The following is a 16928-nucleotide window of genomic DNA, read 5'->3' as shown; positions in this document are numbered from 1 at the left end:
CTCTCCTCTCTGCTTCTACTCTTTAATTCAAACTTTGAAACACTATTGTCATGATATTCACATTTTTTTAAATGACAATTAATGGTGTTGTGGACTGTGAAGATGTTTGTCTAGTAATACGACAGGATGAAGATCAGCTGGGAAAGCGGGATGTGGAATGTAACTGACATGTGTAATGTAACTCAGACAAGGGCGAAGTGATGCACTTCGTGCAGTTCAGGCAAGGTAGAATAAGAACGATGAATTGAATTGCTAACTTGTCTTCTTTGCAATTCAGAGGTAATACATTACCAGAGTTGCGGTCATGTACATTCCATTGGATTATTTTGTACATCTGCTTGCAACGATTTCATTCTGTAGGCAACTGGTTGTTTTATAATATAACCTTATATCTGCTGCGGGCTATCGTTCTGGGTTTGTTACTTTCAGGGGAACAGTACAGTTTATTCGGGTTGTGTACATCAGTGGCAATGTTGTGCATCACGTGCTATCGATGAAACACACTGATGTGTCCGCCACTTATGTCAGCTGAGCGTTGGAGACCCTCAGTAAAGGATCGTTTGTTAAGAGCTATTTACTGTTTACTTGCCCAACTAAAAACACTACAGAGAGGAACCGAAGCTGCAGCAAAACAGTTTAATTCTGTCTTCATTCGCCTTTGACCCATGACTTCTGCAAACACTGTTCAGCAAACAGTGTTACAACGAGCTGCACGCAAGACGCGGTTCAGAGATACGAATCTGCACACCCTTGTTTCAGCAGCGCGAGCAAAGTGTCAGCACTGCAGAACAATTCAATGTAAAGGAAGAAATGACTGTTTGAACATATTAGATTAAAGTAAATTCCAAGCCAGCACCCACCTCCAAAAACAACAGTGGCATCGACCCGAAATGTCACCCATTCTTTCCCTCCAGTGATGCTGCCCATCCCGCTGAGTTTCTCCAATATTTTTTGTCTATCTGTGGCATCTCAGACCGTTTATCTCTCACAATCTGTGAGGCATTTTAGGATGTCTTGCAGTGGGGAAAAGCTCCAATTCAAGATCATTCCTCCCATTAGACCACTAACAATCTCCAGTTGAACGGGCCAGGCAGCATCAGTGTGACCACAGAGTCTGCAAGTATCTCTGGCTATTCAGCACCCCTCTGATATCCCTGACCTGGGGGTTTGTGAGTTAAAAGCAGGCCCTGGTCTCATCTCCTCGCCCCCCCCCCCCCTTACTATGTGGTGAATATTTATCTTTGTCAGTGGGACATTTTACCCAAAGCAATTCTTGAATCTATCTGAACTTTATGGTGGTTACTCCGTTATTGCAGGTCACCATTTCTCATTTCCAAACAACATCCTTCATAGTTCTTTCATGGGCGAGGTTACAGTCACAAGTCAGACTGAGGAAAGCAACACAATGTATTTACAGTTTCACACCTCGCGCTTTGCAAGCAGCAACTCAGCCATTTTGTTCTGCACAAGAATAGACTTTCCACTAATTTAGTTTAATTTAGTTTAGTTTAGTTTAGAGATACAGCACGGAAACAGGTCCTTCGGCCCACTGAGTCCACAATGACCAGCCATCGCCGCACATTACACTACCCCATATACACTGGGGACAATTTACATTTATATCAAGCCAATCAAGCTACATACCTGTACGTCAATGGAGTGTGGGACGAACCCGAAGATCTCGGAGAAAACTCACGCGATCATGAGGATAACGTACAAACTCCGTACAGACAGCTCCTGTAGTCGGTATCGAACCCGGGTCTCCTGTGCGGCAAGCGCTGTAAGGCGGCAACTCTACCGTTGCGCCACCGTGGCCATCATTTATAGTGATTTAACACGTGTGTACGGTGGACAAATTGAATAACTCGTTGCAGCATTAAAACCAGTGTGAAAGGGTTGATTGCTGATTGACGTGAGCTCGGTGAAAAGAATGGGCGAAGTTTCGGGTCGAGATCTTTCTTCAGACTGGTCAGGGGAGAGGGAGATACTTGGATAAGGAATTGTAAGGTGTGAAAACTGGTCAAATGGTATGCAGATCAAAGGGGATTGTTAGCTGGGAGAAGGTAACAAAAAAGTAATTAGAGATCAAATGTAGTCGACTGTCTAAAAGACTGTCACAGCGATCGGAGAACTGCGAAGGAGGGAGGGGGGGGTGTGTTGAGAGGGAAAGCAAGGGTTACTTGAAGTTAGAGATGTCAATGTCACACCGCAGGGGTGAAAGCTGCCCAGGCCAAATATGAGCTGCTGTTCCTCCAATTTACGCTGGGACTCACTCTGACAATGGATGAGGCCCAGGCCAGAAATGTCAGTGTGGGAATGGGAGGGGGAGTTAAAGTGTTTAGTGACCGGGATATCAGGTAGGGGGCGGACTCAGCTGAGGTGTTCAGCGAAACGATCGCCGAGAAGCGAGAAAAAGCGAAGGCTCAGCAATCGTTTCGCTGAACACCGCCGCTCAGTCTGCCTACCCCTAAGTGATCTATCCACAGATGCCGCCTGTCACGCTGAGTTACACCAGCAAGTCATGTCTATCTTCAGTTTAAACCAGCATCTGGAGTTTCTTCCTACCTAAACATTAGTTGCATATCCGCAATGAGATCTGTCGATGTTGGATGTGCTTAGCGCGTCAGTCAGCGTCTGTGGAGAGAAAAATAAGGCTAATAATCAGAACAATGCCGTTGCATAATTTTGTTCTGATGTGATAGCATGGTCTGAAAGATTAATTGATTGCCTTTCCTCAACGCCTTTAATGTTTGGTAACACGTGGATTATCCAGCAGCCTGATTACAGTATGTTCTTCATCACTAAAGTTGCAGTCTGAACAAAACAAATTAGACAAACCATTTATTGACAACAACCATTTATTAAGAAGCATTCTGTTGCATTATAATTCATTAATCAGTGAAAAACGATGTTTCCAGGAATATAATGCAGTTTAACAGGATATAAGCATCTGGAGCAGCAGAAACCATGCAAAGGCTAAAACAATAGTTTGAAGCTGACGAAAGAAACCTTGGAAGAGGTGACAACAATTAAGATGGTGCAAGCTTGGAGTCTTCATTGTAATTCGTGGGCCGAGTGGCGAGGTTCTGGCTCATCGCGTCTCTGCAAAAGACAATGTGAGGTCATCAGACTGACTGACAGTGGGAACCACGCTTTATTTGCCCCGACCACTCCCAACACGTTGCAGTCTGGAAGATGGACCTCAAAGAATCCACACAAGACACAGAAATCCACCCTGCACACGTACAACCGTACACAACCTCATGATGCAATGGAGGCCAAGTCAATTAACACCGGAGGTGCTCTCTGTCCCACTGAGTTACTCCAGCATGTTTTGTATCTATCCAATCTATTGATATTTTTAAAGGGGAGATTTTCAAATCCTTGATAAATAGGGATCTCAATGGTTATGGGGAGAAGGAAGGAAAAGGGATCGAGATGGAAGGATAGATCAGCCGTGATTGGGGGCGGTTTAGAAATGATGGTCTGAATGACCTAATTCTTCTCCTATAATTTATGAACATGATGACAATAAAACCTACCTTAGAGCCTCTTGTGAACACCGCGGTTGAGATACTCCAGATCACAAACAGGCGAAAGAACATCCAGCGCCCCACTTCCCATGAGATGTAACTGGGCAAAGGGCAAAGGGCAAGAGATACAGAATCAAGGGGAGGAAACGAGATGGTTTATCTTTGAAACATTTACCTGTTATTTGCTTCATAATCTTGGTGAAGTGGAGCGGGGCGAAGCAGCAGAGTCAGTGGAGATCAGTTTGGAGAAAGAACGGGTTTTGGACTGGGGGGGGGGGGGCATGAGGGGGAAAACTCACGATCACCAATTACTGACGTCATTGCTGGAGCATGGCTACAAGACTGGGAATGAGAGATTACACGGTTAAATGGATTCGGATAAGTGAGAAATAAGTCATGAGCTGGAGCAGTGAATACAGTGAATACAGAGTACATAGACATAAAATGCGGGAGAAACACAGCAGAAGAGGCAGCATCTCTGGAGAGAAGGAATGGGTGATGTTTTGGGTCGAGACCTTCTTCAGACTAGGAGCCACGGGAGAGGGAAACTGGGGATGTGGAAGGATACACTGGAAGAAAGAAAATGCAGCTGCAAGGAAGATTATAATAAAATCCATGTGGATAGACAAGAATAAGAAAAAAAGATCAATGCTAATGGTGGAAGGGAGCTGGGAGGAAACTGGAGCACTTAAATGAAACTAACACAATTTTAAGGCAAACATGCAGACCTCACGTAGACAGTACCTAATGAACCAGGGTTGTGGCGTTGTGAGGCTGTGATTCTACAAGCTGTGCCTCTGTGAATTCAGATCAATACTCTCACAACATTTAATGTCAGTGAAAGGAAGGTACAACTTTCCCCCAATTAAAGCATTCCCAATCAAAACACCAGCTATTAGTACATATTTAAGAAGGAACTGTAGGTGCTGGGAAAATCGAAGGTGGACAAAAATGCTGGAGAAACCAACGGGTGACGCAGCATCTATGGAGCAAAGCGATAGGTGACGTTTCGGGTCGAGACCCTTCTTTAACATGTTCGATTATCTACCTACGATTTTTCCAGCATCTGCCGTTCCTTCTTAGTTTTATCTACCTTCAAAATCCAGATAGGGATTTTATAAAAGTTCATGCAGGATAGGCCAGGAAGGGGGAAACCTATTACAGGTGTGCAAAACTCTGAGCAGCATAGATAGGGTCTTTTTTGATAAATTGTGCACGGCATATATGTGTAAAAGTGGAGAACATATGGTTAATTTTTGGAGCAGGATGTTTCAAGGCAATCAATAAATATTTTTAAACCTAGAAGGTGGAGGTATCTGCATTGCCACAAGGGACGAGGTGCTGGTAAATGGGATTAGTATCGACGGTACTGAATAGTCAACATTCACACAGTGGACCAAATCTAATACCATGGTCTCGGATTTTATTGTGGCCACATTTACTGATCCCTTTCCACATTTGAGTGGCCATGTGGAGATGATGACGGAAAGTGCAAGTGCTTGGACTGATGTCACCAGATACCTGGCTTAAAGTTGTGTAAACATAAGAAGAAGTTCTAGCCAGGAAGCTGGCCTACACCTGCACTGGGAAATCTAATTTTGGAGCCCAGCAACCAAGTATTGACAAATGGGCCATAATTCCATAATTTTAATCTTGACAAGTTAATTAAATAACGTGCATTGATTTCAGGGAGTCGGAGCATTGGGGAGGAGGCAGGAGGATGAGGTGAAGAGGGGAAGATAGATCAGCCATGATTGAATGGTCTATTTCTGCTTCTATCACTTATGATCTTATGAACCACCCCACCCCCACTTCCGCTTCTTCTCCTCATCCCTCCACTACTTACCAGTGCCGTTGGTTTTCACTAGGATACTGCAGGGCACGTCACTGCTGGAAATGGACACGTTGATCATTTCACTGGATTTTGATCCATGTTGATTTGAGGCTGTACAATAATATTGATGGTGCTGGTGTTTGAAGGGTTGACAATGTAGATCCAGGGCATTGTTGTCTGAGGTCTTTGAATTCCCAGATGGGGTCTTTTCATACCAGCTGTAGCTAATGGGAAGGGATCCCCGGACCGACTCACAGGACACTGTCACTGAGCCCCCGAGACAGGAGACATTGGCTGGTGACAGAAATCCAAGCACAGGAACAGACACGGGTTCTGTGGGAAAGGAGCAAACAGTCAGGCACCGAGTGAACATCTGAAAATCAAACACTACCCAATATCTCTGTATCTTAGCCAGAGCCGCAAGGTTGGAATCTGATCCATCCATCTACATGGAGTCATAGAGTCATACAGCGTAGAAACAGGCCCTTAGGTCTAACTTGCACGCACTGACCAACACGACCAATCTACACTAGTTTCACCTGCACTTGCTTGGCCCTTAACCCTCTAAAATGGATAGTTGTGGGATCCCGTTGGAGGTGGCGACAACGTCGGATGATTATGTGGTGTATGCGACGGCTGGTGCGGCGAAAGATGAGGTTATTCTGCTTCTCACCGGTGAAATGCCCGGGTGGAGAGGCTGGCTGGCTGCCGGGCGGTGGGTGGACAGTGACTGCTAGGGGTGGGGGCGCATTGACGAGGCAGAGCGAGAGAGAGCGCGCGCGCAGGGCGAGGAGGAAGTGACTGATCCCTGAGGTGGGAGCGGGTAGTGGGCTGGCCCTCTGTGGACTGATGCCCTGTTTAATATTCTCCGGGTTTTCAGACCGAGAGCAACACTTGTTTCTCACTAATCTGTTCCTGTCAGATCATTAGTTTGTGTGGGAATGCAAACCTCTGACAGGGTGACATTTTTTTTACTGCTCAGAGGCAGGGAAATTTGCTGAACATCCCCCTTGAAGTGACACTTCCCGGAGAAAACATGGATGAGGCATTTCAGTGGAGACATCAAGTCAATCGCTGCGAAATGTACCGTCAAATGCTTGGACCTGAACGTTAAACATTGGATCCGTGCCACGTGTATAAATTCCACATCTGTACAGTCCTGTATCTCCAGAATGAAGATCCTCCACAGTCACAGTAAAATGTCCTCGTGCCGGGTTATCTGTGATTGACACTCTTCCACTCCGGCCGTGTTGCCCATTCGTTTCCACTAAAACTGTACATTGGTCGGTCCACCCATTGCACCAGTATTTTGTGTGTGAGCGGTACTCTGCTGCATAGTGACAATCGATTGTGATCGCTCTTCCCACAACTCCTCTTACATAAGTCTGCCCCCACACTGCACCTGGAACAGAGGGGAGAAACGTTCAGGTGGTTGAGCAAATGAACTATTTAATGGAAATATATACATTTTGAAGATTACTTAAATCGTTCCATGATGTGTCATATTGCTTCACGGCCTATGTCTCCGGTCTGAAGTGCAGGCAGTGCTGTTATTGTACCTGTTGTGTCAATGCTCTGTCCCCGGGTCAATACATAGAAATATAGAAGCATAGAAAATAGCTTCAGCAGTAGGCCATTCGGCCCTTCGAGTCTGCACCGCCATTCAATATGAGCATGGCTGATCATCCAACTCAGTATCATGTACCTGCCTTCTCGGCATACCCCCTGATCCCTTTAGCCACAAGGGCCACATCTAACTCCCTCTTAAATATAGCCAATGAACTGGCCTCAACTATCTTCTGTGGCAGAGCATTCCAGAGGTTCACCACTCTCTGTGTGGAAAATGTTTACCACATCTCGGTCCTAAAGGATTTCCCCCTTACCCTTAAATTGTGACCCAACTCAGGTTCACTTCCCACTCCAGATCCCTGAGCAGAAACTCGGCTGGGATTGCAGTGCGGTACTGAGGGAGCGCGGCAGTGTTGCAGGAGCTGCCTTTCGACAATCCCAGGCGGTGCCCGGAGTCTCACCCCACTTAAATACCCTACTTTGCTATTTCATTGACGGTGCCACCGGCTGCGCTGCCAACATTCACCTCTCAACCGACACTGGGCCGGACTCGTATTTAGACATTCACCGCCTTTACAACGCCCTGACTGAGGACCGAGGACGGACGGGTAACAATAAAGCGGGTCTCTTACTGGAGAGCGTTACTAGCGTGAAAACGCACACCGCCAGATTCAGGGACAGTTTCATCCCAGCTGTTATCAGGCATCTGAATCAACCTACCACAAACAGAGAGCAGCGCTGAACTCCCATCTACCTCTCTGATGATCCTCGGACTACCCTTGATCGGACTTTGCTGGCTTTACCTTACACTAAACGTCATTTCCTTTTCATGTATCTATGCACTGTAAGAGGATCGATAACAGTCATGGATTGTCTTTCTGCTGGCGAGTTAGCTCGGAACAAAAAAAAGTTTCACTGTACTTCGATACACGTGACAATAAACTAAACTGAATTTGGAAGCCGCTATTTATCTGGGACAGGTTCTATTCTCAATGACCCCGGCTCGCCTTGGACCTTTCTGCACGACTGGGCCGCGGATTGGAGAAAGGATGGAGAGAGATTTGGGAGTGGGTGGATAGAGCGAGGACCGTGGATCAGTCTCAGACTCCGGGGAATTGTTGGGTTTACGACAGAGTTGAGTTGGACAAATGCAGGGAATATTTGTACTGACACAATGAGCCCACAATCGTGACTTCCACCTCAGTTGTGAACACATTTTAAAAGTGTAGAATTGACTACCTGGTGAAGTTGGAACCTCTGTTCTTCGGTCCAGGTGTCTTGGAGTATCTGCTCCAAATTCATTCGCTATTTTATGCCGATAAACTACCATCACAATGCAATTAGACCATGTGTCAACAGTGGTTAAACTACGAACATTGTCTAGATATTCAAATGTGATTTCAGATCAATCACCACAATGCACAGAGTTCCATTTCCCCCATTACATGTCTACACACACTTAACCACCTCTGCTGTGGAAAGGGTGCACGGGACCCCAACTAACATTGATCATTGTAATATCAAGATCTGGCTTTCACTCACCGGGCAGCGAGGAGACGAGAAGCATGGGAATCCACATTGTTTTATCCATAGTGACAAGGCCAGCATTTGTCTGCCTGTCGCTCAGCTCTGAGCTGTTAGATACAACAGCACCTCAGAAATAGCAATGAGGAAGAAGGGAACAGTACGTCATATCCTGAAACATTGCGAGCCAACAGCAGTTCGACACGATGCAGTGTGAAAGGCTCAGGGTTATATTTAACAGGTGGTAGGGTTATATTTAACAGGTGGTTGGGTCAGATGATCACAGAGTCATACAGCAGGAAACAGCCCCTTCTCCCCAACGCGTTAAACCAATATGCTCATCTATGTTAGTCAAATTTGCCCACGCTCGATCCATCTCTCCCCAAACCTTCCCTATCCATGGGCCTGTCCAATTGCCCATTACATGCAGTTATTGCAGCTGCTTCAACCAATCGTTAAGTGTGATGTAACCGTGAGGATGGAGCGGCGGTTATCTCTGTACTCAGAGTCTGTTAACACTGAACAGTGGTGGAAATAGTGATAGACAAAAAAATGCAGGAGCAACTCTGCGGGCCAGGCAGCACCTCTGGAGAAAATTGACAGGTGAGGTTTCGGGTCTGGACCCTTCATGTAAACAATGAGACGTAGCATAAAATATAACATTTAGAAGAGTAGAAACGTCTAAGATGTGTACACTTCCGGATTATTCCCTCTTGATGATTTTGTAAGTGGACCGGCAGATCAAAAATATAATCATTGGAACTTTTACTGTTGACAAGGGGCAAAACAGGAAGGTTGCGTTAGGAAGTAGGGACTTTCCACATGAAATCAACTGAGGTTAATTGGATTTTGAGCCTCTTCTCTCTGCTTCAACTCTTTCATTCAAACTTTGAAACACTATTGTCATGATATTCATGTTTTGAAAATGACAATTAATGGTGTTGTGGACTGTGAAGGAGTTTGTCTAGAATTACCACAGGATGGAGATCAGCTGGGAAAGCGTGATGCGGAATGTGAAGTATGTGGAATGTGGAATGTGACTGACATGTGTAATGTAACTCAAACAAGAGCGAAGTGATACACACAGTGATGTTAAGGCAAGGTAGAATATGCACGGTGAATTGAATTGTTTACTTGTCTTCTTCACAAGAGCCAATAAATTATCAGAGTTGTGCTCATGTACATTCCATTGGCTGACTTTATACATCTGCTTGCAACGATTTCATTCTGTAGGCAACTAGTTGCATTATAATATAACCTAATATCTGCTGCGGGCTATCGTTCTGGGTGAGTCACTTTCAGGGGAACAGTGCAGTTTATTCGGGTTGTGTACATCAATGGCATTGTTGTGCATCACGTGGTATGGGTGTAACACACTGATGTGTCCGCCACTGATGTTAGCTGAGCGTTGGCGACCCTCAGTAAAGGATCTTTTGTCGGGAGCTATTTCCTGTTTACTTGCCCAACTAAAAGCTCTGTAGAGAGGAACCTACGATGCAGCAAAACAATTTAATCCTGTCTTCATTCGCCTTTGACCCATGACTTCTGCAAACACAGCTCAGCAAACAGTGTTACGCCGAGCTGCACGCGACATGCGGTTCAGATATACGAATCTGCACACCATTGTTTCAGCAGCGCGAGCAAAGTGTCAGCACTGCAGAACAATTCATTGTAAAGGAAGAAATGGCTGTTTGAACATATTAGATTAAAGTACATTGCAAGCCAGCACCCGCCACGAAAAAACAATGTGGCATCGATCCGAAATGCCACCCGTTCTTTCCCTCCAGTGATGCTGCCCATCCCGCTGAGTTGCTCTAGTATTTTATGTATACCTGTGGCATCTCAGACCGTTTATCTCTCACTATCCGTGAGGCACTGTGGTATGTCCTGCAGTGTGGAAAAGCTCCAATTCAAGATCATTCCCCCATTAGACCATTAACAATCCCAATTTGAACGGGCCAGGCAGCACCAGTGTGACCACAGAATCTGCAAGTATCTCTGGCTATTCAACACCCCTCTAATATACCTGACCTGGAGGTTTGTGAGTTCAGACTCTGGTCTCATTTCCTTGTTCCCCGCTAACTATGTGGAGAATACTTAACTTTGTCAGTGGGACATTTTACCCAAAGCAATTCCTTAGTCTTTCCGAACTTTATGGTGGTTACTCCGTTATTGCAGGTCACCATTTCTTATTTACAAACAACATCCTTCACAGTTCTTTCATGGGCGGGGTTACAGTCACAAGTCAGACTGAGGAAAGCAACACAATGCATTTGCAGTTTCACACCTCGCCGTTTGCAAGCTGCAACTCAACCATTTTGTTCTGCACAACAATAGACATTCCACTAGTTTAGTTTAGTTTAGTTTGGAGATACAGGGCGGAAACAGGCCCTTCGGCCCACCGAGTCCACACTGACCAGCAATCCCCGCACATTACACTACCCCACATACACTGTGGACAATTTAAATTTATATCAAGACAATCAAGCTACATACCTGTACGTCAATGGAGTGTGGGACGAACCCGAAGATCTCGGAGAAAACTCACGCGATCATGAGGAGAACGTACAAACTCCGTACAGACAGCTCCCGTAGTCGGTATCGAACATTGGTCTCCAGTGCGGCAAGCGCTGTAAGGCGGCAACTCTACCGTTGCGCCACCGTGGCCATTATTTACAGTGATTTAACACGTGTGTACGGTGGACAAATTGAATAACTCGTTGCAGCATTAAAATGTTTAATATATTACTGTACTCAAAAGACGCGAAAGTGGGGTGATATAGAACCAGTGTGAAAGGGTTTATTGCTGATTGACGTGGGCTCGGTGAAAAGAATGGGCGAAGTTTCGGGTCGAGACCCTTCTTCAGACTGGTCAGGGGAGAGGGAGATACTTGGATAAGGAATTGTAAGGTGTGAAAACTGGACAAAGGGTATGCAGATCAAAGGGAAATGTAGAATAGATGATTGTTAGCTGGGAGAAGGTAACAAAAACGTATTTGAGATCAAATGTAGTCGAAGACTGTCATAGTGATCAGAGAACTGCGAAGGAGGGAGGGGGGCGGGGGGGTTGAGAGGGAATGCAAGGGTTCCTTGAAGTTAGAGATGTCAATGTTCACACCGCTGGGGTGTAAGCTGCGCAAGCGAAATATGAGGTGCCCTTCCTCCAATTTGCGCTGGGACTCACTCTGACAATGGAGGATGCCCAGGACAGAAATGTCAGTGTGGTAATGGAAATTAAAGTGTTTAGCGACCGGGATATCAGGCAGGGGGCGGACTCAGCGGAGGTGTTCAGCGAAACGATCGCCGAGAAGGGAGAACAGGCGCAGGCTCGGCGATCGTTTCGCTGAACATCGCCGCTCAGTCTGCCTATCCATCCACAAATGCCGCCTGTCACTCTGAGTTTACCCCAGCAATTTATGTCTAGCTTCAGTTTAAACCAGCATCTGCAGTCCCTTCCTCCCTAAAAATGAATTAAATATACGCAATGGGATTTGCCGATGTTGGATGTGCTTAGCGCGAGAGTCAGCGTCTGTGGAGAGAAAAATAATGCTAATAGGTAGAACAATGTCGTTGCATAATTTTGTTCTGATGGGATAGCATGGTCTGAAAGATTATTTGAATGCCTTTCTGTAGATGTTCCTTTAACATAGTGACCTCACCCCTACTAACCACTCCCTATATCCCAAGTATAAATGTAACCTCCCCACCCCTTGATCCCTCTCTAGCTCGTGTGACGGACCACGTACAGCTAGTGCAGTATTGAATGTGAGTTAATAACAATAAAAGCAGTAAAGACAACTGTGCGTTATTGCACCACTTTACATGGTGTCACAATAGTGGCTCTACGTCTCCTATTCTCTTGCTATCCTGTTTTTTTTTATTTGACCCAGTAACCTACCCTTCTCTACCTCTCGTGCCATGGCTACCTCGTGCCGTAAACCTGATCCTCTCGTCTTCGATTCGGACATTGCCCACCGTTGGGATGTCTTTAGACGCGACTTTCAGCACTACGTGACGATTGCCCATCCCGCAGCTACCGCCGAGATGCGGGCGTCCCTACTCCTCAACATAGCCGGCCCCGCTGCCCTGGAACGGTCCGAGTCGTTTGTCTATGCTGCAGGTGAAGATGAGCGAGACCCGGTATGTCTTATGGCTAAATTCACCGCGATGTGCGACGTCCCCACTAACTGTATTCTCGCACGGTATAAGATGTTCAATCGGCGCCAGGTCGTTGGCGAGTCCGTTGATAACTACATTGCCGCATTGAGACACATGGCCAGACGTTGTCGCCTGGACGCTCTCACGCCAGACCAAGTGACCAGGGATATTCTTGTATATGGCCTTTTAGACTATAAGCTTAGGGCTGAACTTCTGCGGAAGCCCGACCTGTCCTTAGACGAGGCTCTACACGCCGCCCGCATGGCTGAGGCGGTGGACTCGGCTTCGCCGCCGGCCGGTCATGACATCAACTTTGCCAGTGCTACTGCCCGCCGGCGGAACACTGGCCCGCCACGGCAACGGGTCTCTCCTGCACCCGGCGTCGCCAGCCCACGGCGTTGCCCTAACTGTAACTTTTCCTCCCATCAGTTTAATGTGTGCCCAGCGTTGGGAAAGACATGCAACTTTTGCAGAAAATTAAACCATTTCTCTGCAGCCTGCCGCTCCAAGGGCAGGCCAGTACCCGCACCACGGAGAATGTTAAACAACATTGCTCAGGCTGATAGCGAGTTCGATTCCCAACACCAGCCCGAAGATTTACCTTTGTCTGATACTAGTTCCTCCTCCCAAGGGGAGGCGGGCATCTTTTCGATCTTAGATGCTCATGCCCTGATAGCAGACCCTTCGGTTAGGGTTACTGTTAATGGTTCGACCTTCACTGCGAAACTAGACACGGGGGCAGTTACAAATGTAATGTCAACAAGCCTCTTCAAAAAGATTAGGACCGATGAGAAAGTCACTGTTGACAACTCCCGCCTGCATGCTTACGGGGGAGGGCTTCTCGTTCCCGTGGGAAAGGCAACCCTGCACTGCAAGATCCTGCAGGCCTCTCGGCCCCTCACTTTTTATCTGCTAGACTCTGACAGCGTCACCTTGCTGGGTGCCCGGGCGTGTCAGGACCTCGGCCTGGTCTCCTTTCACCGTGACATACACCTGGTGCGGACCCTCATGGACCCCCTGCTGGAATACCCCGACCGCTTCGACGACAAGCTGGGCAAGCTGCCCAGCTGCTACAAGATTGTCGTCGACCCCGATGTTGAACCTGTGATCCGCCCGCCACACCGCGTCTCCTTCGCCATGAAGGACAAGGTGGAATCAACGCTGCGCGACATGGTCACCTGGGGCATCCTCAAAGAGGTGAGCGATCCCACCCGGTGGGTCTCCACCATGGTCGTTGCCGCCAAAAAGGACAAAAGTGAAATTCGCATTTGTATCAACCCCAAGGACCTGAACCTGGCGATCAAACGACCGCACTACCCTATGCGAACTGTAGAGGACGTCGCTGCACAGGTCGGTCCGGCCACTGTCTTTTCTGTCCTCGACGCCAAGAGCTCGTTCTGGCAGATACCGCTTGACGAGCGATCCTCCTACTTGACCACCTTCAGCACGCCTTTTGTACGTTTCCGTTTCCTCCGCATGCCATTCGGGATCAACTCCGCCAGCGAGGTGTTCCAGCGGACCATGGAGCAGCTGTTTGCCGGTCTGCCGTGTGCCATAATCGTGGACGACATCCTGGTCTACGGGAAGGACGTAGCCGAGCATGATCTCCACCTTCGCCTGGTCCTCGACCGGGCTCGCGATATAAACCTCAAGCTCAACCCCAAGAAGTGCCGTTTCCGCGTCCCGGAGGTCACGTATGTGGGGCACGTTTTCACCGCCTCCGGTCTGAAGCCCGACCCGCAGAAAACTGCTGCCGTCTCCAGTATGTCTTCGCCCGCCGACGTGCCAAGCCTGCAGCGCTTCCTAGGCATGGTCAATTACCTGGGGAAGTTCATCCCCGACCTCAGCGAAATGAGCGCTCCTTTGAGGGAACTGACCAAGAAGGACGTTGCCTGGGTTTGGTTCCCGCACCATCAGTCGGCTTTCGAAGCCCTGAAGTCCCAGTTGGTCCGAGCACCTACTCTTAAATTTTTCGACCTGAAGCGCCCCATCGTTCTGACTTGCGATGCCTCGAAGTTCGGCCTCGGAGCCGCCTGCCTGCAGCTCTACGACAAGCTGCAGCTACCCGTCTCCTACGCTTCCCGCACCATGACCTCTGCTGAGCAGCGCTATGCTCAGATCGAGAAGGAGCTCCTGGCCGTGGTGTTTGCCTGCTCGAAGTTCAAGGATTACATCCTGGGAAACGACTTCCTTATCGAGACTGACCACCAGCCGCTGGTCACCATCCTAAACAAGCCGATTCACGCCGCCTCTTCCCGCCTGCAGCGTATGATGCTGCAGCTTCAACGCTTCACCTTTCAGATTGTGTACCGCAAAGGCAAGGACATGTTTGTGGCCGATACGCTGTCTCGTGCACCCCTGGTATCCACTACCCGTCACCCGTACGAGTCCTCCGACCTGATGGTGCTTAACCTTAACATTGTGCCTTCTCAGCAGATGCAATCCCTGGTCAAGCACACTGCCCTGGATCCTGCCCTGCAGCAGCTTGCCGACGTCATCAGGCAGGGCTGGCCAGACCGTCGCTCGTCTCTACCTGCCGGTGCTGATCCGTACTTCCTGGTCCGCGATGAGCTGGTCCTGCACGATGGCGTGGTGGTGAAGGGACACAAGGTGGTCGTGCCCGCTGCGCTGCACGCTCACTATTTCGAATCCGCCCACCGCGGTCATCCTGGGGCCGAGGCCACTCTGTCACACGCCCAGAGTCAATTCTACTGGCCCGGCATGGCCGATTACATCCGGGACAGGGTCTCCGCCTGCGCTACCTGCAATAGCCTTGCTCCCCGTCCGCAACGCCAGCCACTTCTGCAACAGCCTGCCCCTGAACTTCCATGGATGGCCCTCGCCACTGACATTTTCGAGTGGCGTGGAAAGCACTTTCTGGTCCTTGTTGATTCCTATTCCAGCTGGTTCGAAGTTGATCAGCTGCACTCCCTCTCCTCTTCAGCCGTCATCGGGAAGCTGCGCCGCCACTTCGCCACCTTCGGCTCCCCGGCTACCCTCCAATCTGACAACGGCAGCCAGTTCACCAGTGCCGAGTTCCGGGGGTTCGCTGCCAGCTGGAACTTTCGCCATTTCACCAGCAGTCCTGAATACCCGCAGAGTAACGGCCTGGCGGAGCGCGCTGTCCGCAGTGCCAAGGACTTGCTGGAACATTGTAGATTGTCCGAATCCGATTTTTACTTAGCTCTTCTTAATATCCGCAACATCTCCCGCGACCCTGCCCTGGGCTCGCCAGCCAAACGGCTGATGTCTCGCACTACGAGACCTCCGCTCCCTGTGACCCAGCGGTCCCTCGTGCCCTCTCCCCTAAAGCCTGCTGCTGTCCAGGAGCGCATTGCTCACAAGCACGAAGTGCAGAAGCGCTCCCACGACCAGTCATGCCGCCCCCTTCCGCGTCTGTTCCCCGGCCAAGTCGTCCGGATGCAGTCCCCCTCCGGTCCCTCTAAGCTTGCCACCGTTGTCGGTGATGCTGGATCGCCGCGCTCCTACCTTGTCGACCACGACGGCACAATTTACAGGCGGACCCGCCAACATCTCCGTCCCGTCAACGAGCCTCCTCCGCCTCCTGCCGTCCCCTTCTGCCCTCCCCTGCCCGAAACACTGCCTGCCGCCCCGCGCATGCCTCGGTCCCTGCCTTCCCAGCTCTATCATCCTCACTCGCCGCCTGCTTCCCCTGGCTCGCCTGCCCGTACACCCGATTCTGCCGCTATTTCCCCGCCTCTGCCTCCGCCGGCTCTTTCTACTCCCGGTTCCCCGGCTCCTTCCCCCGCCTCGGCTGCTGCTCTTCCTGCAGAGGGAGGAGATGGCGAGCTGCGGACCCGGTCCGGTCGACTGGTTAAGCCGCCTGTCCGTTATGGTGATTTTGCTTAGCTGTATGCTCCTCTGCTTGTTTAACTGTTTGCCTGCCTGCTCGTAGCGCATGAGACGTGGTCGCTATGTCACTACTGTATTGTTTGTTTCCAAGGGAAAGGATGTAGATGTTCCTTTAACATAGTGACCTCACCCCTACTAACCACTCCCTATATCCCAAGTATAAATGTAACCTCCCCACCCCTTGATCCCTCTCTAGCTCGTGTGACGGACCACGTACAGCTAGTGCAGTATTGAATGTGAGTTAATAACAATAAAAGCAGTAAAGACAACTGTGCGTTATTGCAGCACTTTACACTTTCCTAAACGCCTTTAACGTTTGGCAACGCGAGGGTTATCCAGCAGCTTGATTGTAGCATGTTCTTCATCACTATTGTTGCAGTCTAAACAAAACAAATTAGATAAACCATTTATTGACAACAACCATTTATTAAGAACCA

The sequence above is a fragment of the Amblyraja radiata genome, chromosome 24 (genome assembly GCF_010909765.2).
Source record: "Amblyraja radiata isolate CabotCenter1 chromosome 24, sAmbRad1.1.pri, whole genome shotgun sequence".
In the NCBI taxonomy this organism is placed as follows: domain Eukaryota; kingdom Metazoa; phylum Chordata; class Chondrichthyes; order Rajiformes; family Rajidae; genus Amblyraja; species Amblyraja radiata.
Note: the sequence above shows the minus strand (reverse complement) of the source record.